Source organism: Gekko japonicus, unplaced genomic scaffold, assembly GCF_001447785.1.
Source record: "Gekko japonicus isolate JY-2015 unplaced genomic scaffold, Gekko_japonicus_V1.1 scaffold3042, whole genome shotgun sequence".
In the NCBI taxonomy this organism is placed as follows: domain Eukaryota; kingdom Metazoa; phylum Chordata; class Lepidosauria; order Squamata; family Gekkonidae; genus Gekko; species Gekko japonicus.
This window is the reverse complement of record NW_015171594.1, coordinates 22,877-29,226: the sequence shown is the minus strand read 5'-3', so window position 1 is coordinate 29,226 and position 6,350 is coordinate 22,877.

The following is a 6,350-nucleotide window of genomic DNA, read 5'->3' as shown; positions in this document are numbered from 1 at the left end:
GGGCTGTCCCCAATCCCACCCTCCATGTCTTAGTTTGCTCAGACCTAAGCTTGTACAACTTCCATGTTCATAGACTCTGGTAAGTTGACCTGGAATTATACTAAACCTCATAGAAGGACTCATACCCAACTTGTGCATGCATAGGAAGGGCCAGTGGACAGTTTTCTGATCCCTTATCCAGTTCCACACATAAAGGCTGTGGTTACATAGACAATATCTCCACACACACAGTGATGAGTCTCTTAGGAGTCCCCTCCCTTGTAGTCCTATATTCCTGACAGAGTGGACAAGAAAAAACTGGCGACTAGGGTCCCCCTTTTTGGAGTACTTTTTCCATAAAGGGTTCATATTAGCCATATTGAACATGGAAATTATACACCCACAGAGCCCTAGAAAGCCTTGGGGCCCCATTGTTAAGGGCCTGTTTTAGATGCCTGAGAATAACTTTAAATCTACCTGGCTGGTTTCTGTGAATGCCGCATTCCCTTCTTAGAGCTTTCAAATGATCAGTTTCACCCCAAATGAAAGTAGGTTCCCAGTGTCACCTAGAGAAGCAGCACTCGAACCATGCCATCCCCAACAGCCACCCTAATCCTATGTCTTCCTAATTTTAATTCAATCTGGTTCCCCATATCCAGTAAACTTCTCAGTTTCCCCACTGGTTGTTCTAATCCAAACTAGACCCCCCCCCCAGCTCCAGAATCCCACTCCAGTGGTCCTTAGGCCCAATGATATTAAAAGGGCTCCTTTTCACTGCAATTCAAATTCAGGCATCCTTGAGAACCAAAAGCAGACTGTCTTCAACAAAGACCTTCTTTCACCCACAATAGTTAATGAATCTTGTACCATTTAAACCCCATCCCTTCTAACCTGACAGGAAAAATATGTTTTATATTCTCCCTTTTACCCCTTTAGAGAGCAACAACCAATTCCCTTAGGGTATTCTTTGGTATGCAGTTATGAAGTTTTGAATATGCTCTGTCTCTCCACTTTTCTTTAGGTTGCCCATTTTATTCTAAATAAACATATATGTTTTGAATACCCTTTCCCTTTTTTCATTTCTGGAAGACAAAGTGTACATGCACATGAAAACTTATACCCAGAATTAATCTTTATTGGTCTTAAAGGTGCCACTGGACTCAAACTTTGTTGTATTGCTTCAGACCAACACGGCTACCCACCTGAATCCATGTTTTCATAGGTTTGCAGTCCCAAACGGACGTGGATCTGTAAGTGCATATAGGGAGTTTGGCATCATGGCTCCAGGAGCAATTCCTCTAACACACTGACATAATTTTAATTTTTTTAAAGATTTGTGATTAATGAAACACTTCCATATAACATAGTAAAACATTGTAAAAGACAGGATGGAGTAACGTTGATTCTGTGCTACAATCATTCTACCCCCACACACTGACTTTCCATTACCTAACAGTATTGAATACCTTGGAGTCCTTTTTCTTCTCCAGACCTTTTCCTCTTAGGTTCCCTGTCTCCATCTCTGCTGAAGTTCTGTCATCCAGTATTATTTCTTCATTCTTGATGTGGACCAATGGATCGATAATATTAAAATCTGTGACAAATGAGAGAAGGTCTGGTTCAATGTCTTCTTCAGTTGTTTAAATTCACTTGCCCAGGCCATTCCATAGATGGTGTGCTACAATATACTCTGCTAATTTCTGTCAAATCATAATAAAAAAAGGCTGTATAACTTAGACAGAGCTTAATTTATGTTCTGTTCATGACAACTTGCTCCCAGGAGTTCACCTCACTTAATAGCCAAGAGATGGTGAAGTCTTTTCCCTCTCCTGTATCATTTATTCTACTTTTTTGCAACTAACCTAAATAGATAATTAGCACAGCATGCCTGTGCATGAAGTAAGACCAAATGCATCTAAGCAAAATCTATGTCTATCACAGTATTAATTCTTCCATTTTGCCACCATGCACCCATATGAAAACTCCCACAACGTTTTTATGGACCTTCTTTGACTCTTCCAAGAATTTTGCCAATGGCTAGACAGATCACACTGATTCCAATCTTGCCTTGGTATTCTCATCACACCTTGCTTTTCTTCACTGACACATTAGGCCTGTGCAGAGAAATGTTCATCAACACCCTTCCCCGTTACTCAGCATGTAGGTATAAAGGAAGATGCTGAATCCTGAGAGTGCCATAGCATGTATGCAGACTGATTAGTCTGCAGTGATGGATCCATCATAATCTCCCACCCACTGATGCCTCAAGAAGGGGGGTCAAACAAATAACGTATGTCAGAACTGTCAATGAGCTTTCTGTCCTCTCATCTATAAGGAAATACTGTGATTCAGTGTGGTAATATTGGGAAGGGACCCAGACATATACACCTAATTGTGGTTGGATTTATTATTAATCTGTGAAAACAACACTAATCCCTTAGATTTAGATAACAGTTTCAAAATCTAACTCAGATCTTCCAGGTCAGACCCAGAGAACTGAAGGCCTGAAAATCCCAGGATTTTAGTTTGTGTATGCCAGTAGGGTTCCTCATAACCATGCCGTAACACAGCATCTGAAAACAGGAAAGAAAACATTTAAAACTGGTAAAAAGATTAGTGAAAACACTACATTTCTGAAATTAAAGATGGCCAACTCAGGGTTTCTAGAGGCAAAGAAACTTTGTAGCAGACAATATTATTTGTATACACACACACACACACACACGCACACACACATAGGGTTAGATCAAGGAATAGGGGTTTTTTCCTGCTACACGGAGTATTTCCTTCCGATGGCAGGAAAGTTGATTTTCAGGGTTGTAGGAGCCATGCAAATAAACCTCCTCAATGCTTTGTGGCTATTGAGGAGAAGGAAAATGAAGAAATTACATCCTCTTACCTCTTCTGCTAGTGCAGCTCTCCTAATATTTTAGGAGGAAGAGGAGCAATTTACGTCTACCTCCTTCTCTGTACTGCCCCCTTAACATGCACAGCTATTAGTTTGTAGTGGGTGGATCATGACCAAGGGAAGAACCCTTCCTCCATCAGAAGGGACTGCTAGGGAGAAGAATGTGGCAAATAACTACATCTGTCAGCATCTTCTGCTGGCTGACATCTGGATCCAATTCATTATCTTGAGTTACTGATGACTAAAAATAGTCAACATGTAGAATTGTAATGTAATAATATACTGTGAGGAAACAGCAAACATTACAAAACTAAATAATCATAGGTTCACTTTGCAAAATGGGAAAAAAAAGATACTGAAAACAGGGTTGAATTAAAACATCTAAAATAATTTCCCATGTTTGTACCTTGGATTATTGATCTCCGTCACAAATCTATAGTTTAGTGGTGACACAAGTCTTCTCCACATTGTTTGGAAGGGTTTCATGTTGTCATGAAGGGCTATATCTCTGTAGGGAACTTAAAAATTGCTCCCTGAAAAATAAACTCATGGAGGGACAAAAAATTATGCTAACATATGCGTCCTGGGTTGTTTTCTACCGGAGGGGGGGGGGTCCATGAACCTCCATGGTTTTCATTGAGGTTCATGCAATTCGTGTCAGTTCATGCAGTAGACACGCTGGTGCCGATCAAAGCAATGGGGGAATGGACTTCTGCAGCCCTGGAAACACCAATAGTGGCCCTCCAAAGCACGACAGGCAGTGCTGGCTCCCAATAAGAGAGCTCCCCATGGAGGACTGCTGAAGGGGTTCCGTTCTATATACTCTGAAGTCCTGGACCTGAAGCTGTGATTTCCCCAGAGAGTACTTTCCTTGGAGCACCACAACTTGTCTTGGTTTTCCAACTTTCCACCCTTCTCCTACACTAGGCGTTCCCCCTTTTGCACTTTGGACCCCAAGATCCTTGACTTCTGCAGCTTTGGGCACTCACCCATCAGGCTTGGCATCATCAGCTGCCCTTGCTGTACCTGCCCCTCAACTTGGTTTTCCAATTTTCTACCTCCTCCTGTGCTAGACCCCCCCTTCTTTGCACCTTGGACCCTAGGTTCCTTGATTTCTGCACCTTTAGATACTCACCCCCTGGCTTAGCATCATCAGCTGCCCTTGCTGTGCCTAGCCCTCAAGGTGGCTTTCCAACTTTTCACCACACTCCTGGGCTAGACCTCCCCATGTTTTATAGAGGGGCACCCTGAGGAAGTCAACTGCAGGTTTGATGCCTTTAGCTTGCACAAGGTCTTTTGATACACTAGTGAACCCTGCTGTGATTTCCCCACTTTCCTGGGGGCACCTGCTTTGGGGGGTTTCTACTGAGTACTTGGCAGGGAGAGAGGGTAGTCGGTGATTCGATCCTTAGGCAGGTAGACAGCTGGGTGGCAAACTGACCATATGCTGACTTGCCTTCCTGGTGTGAAGGTATCGGACATTATGTGTGTTCTAGATAGGCTGGTAGATAGTGCTGGGGAGGAGCCAGTGGTCATGGTACTTCTTGGCACCAACGATGTAGAATGATGTGGGGAAATGCAGTTGTGAGGTCCTGGAGGAAGAATTTAAGCTGCTAGGCAAGAAACTCAAGGCCAGGATCTCCAAGGTAGCCTTCTCAGAAGTGCTACCTGTTCCACACACAGGGCCGAAGAGACAGGCACAGATCAGGAGTCTCAATGCATGAATGAGATGATGGTGTAGGGGGATGGGTTCAAGTTCATTAGGCACTGGGATGCTTTTTGGAACAAGAGGGAGCTGTACAAAGGGGACGGTCTCCGCTTGTCCCGAGAAGAAACCAGGCTGCTCTGCCAGAACTATGGCTTGCCCAAGGTCATCCAGCAGCTGCAAGTGGAGGAGTGGGGAATCAAACCTGGTTCTCCCAGATTAGAGTCCGCGCACTTAACCACTACACCAGACTGACTCTCTGAGCAGTTTTTAAACTGAATATTGGGGGAAAGCCGACAGGAGATGAAAAGTCTCTGGTTTGGGATTGCTCATCTCAAAGAGATGAAAGGGTAGCTGTTACTTTTCTACAAGGAAATGGATTAGAATTTTCCCCTGAGACTGTGGCTGTTACGGACTGCCTGGCAAGGTCTCAAGGCAGCAAGAGGTAGGTTGTGGGCTTAACATGCATGGCAAACTATAGGTTTTTATACACAAATGCTAGAAGTGTCCAAGATAAATCGGAGAGTTAGAATGTTTGGTGTTGGGGGGGGAGAGACATTGTGGGTATTTCAGAAACTTGGTGGGATGAGGAAAATCAGTAAGATATGGTGATTCCTGGTTATAGATAAAGATAGTGGCTAGATAAAATAACTGTGCTATAATAGGTGATTTTAACAACCCACACATTGATTGGGTCAATATATGTTCAAGTTGGGAAAAAGAGATTGAGTTTCTAGACACTCTCAATGACTGTGCTATGGAACAAATGGGCACAGAACCTACCAGGGGAGAGGCAATCCTGGTTTTGGTCCTAAGTAACGCCCAAGACTTGGTGAGAGATGTAAAAGTGATTGCACCACTTGGGAATAGAGACCATGATGTTATTGAGTTTAACATATGTACAAATAGGGAGTTGTGCCCCCAAAACTGACACAACCACTTTTAACTTTAAAGGGGGTAACTTCTCTGATATGAGGGGACATACGAGGAAGAAACTGAAAGGAAAAGTAGAAAGGGTCAAAAGCATTGCAGAAGCTTGGAGACTATTTAAAACTACAATCCTAGAAGCTCAGAAAAAATATATACCGCAGGTTAGAAAAGGCACAAATGGGTATAGAAAAAAGCCTGCATGGTTAACAAACAAAGTAATAGAAGCTGTAAAAGGTAAGAAGGATTCCTTTAAGTGGCAGAAAGCTAGTCTCAGTGAGGTTGATAAAAGGGAACACAGGCTGTGGCAAATAAAATGCAAGTCTGTGATCAGGCAGGCAAAAGGGGATTATGAGGCGCATATAGCAAAAAACACAAAGACCAACAGTAAAACTTTCTTCAAATGCATTAGAAGCCGGAAACCAGCCAGGGAGGCAGTGGGGCCCTTGGATGACCAAGGGGTAAAAGGAGTACTGAAGGATGATAGGGAAATGGCTGAGAAGCTGAATGCGTTTTTTGGCTTTGTCTTCCCTGTGGAAGATGAGAAGTGCTTGCTCACTCCAGAACCACTGATTTCGGAAGGGGTGTTGAAAGACCTGAGTCAGATTGAGGTGACAAGAGAGGAGGTCCTACGACTTGTAGACAACTTAAAAAATGAATAAATCACCAGGCCTGGATGGCATACACCCAAGTGTTCTGAAATAACTCAGATGTAAACTTGTGGATCTCCTGTCAAAAATATGTAATCTTTCTTTAAAATCTGCTTCCATTCCTGAGGACTGGAAGGTAGCAAATGTCACTCCCATCTTTAAAAAGGGTTCCAGAGGAGAT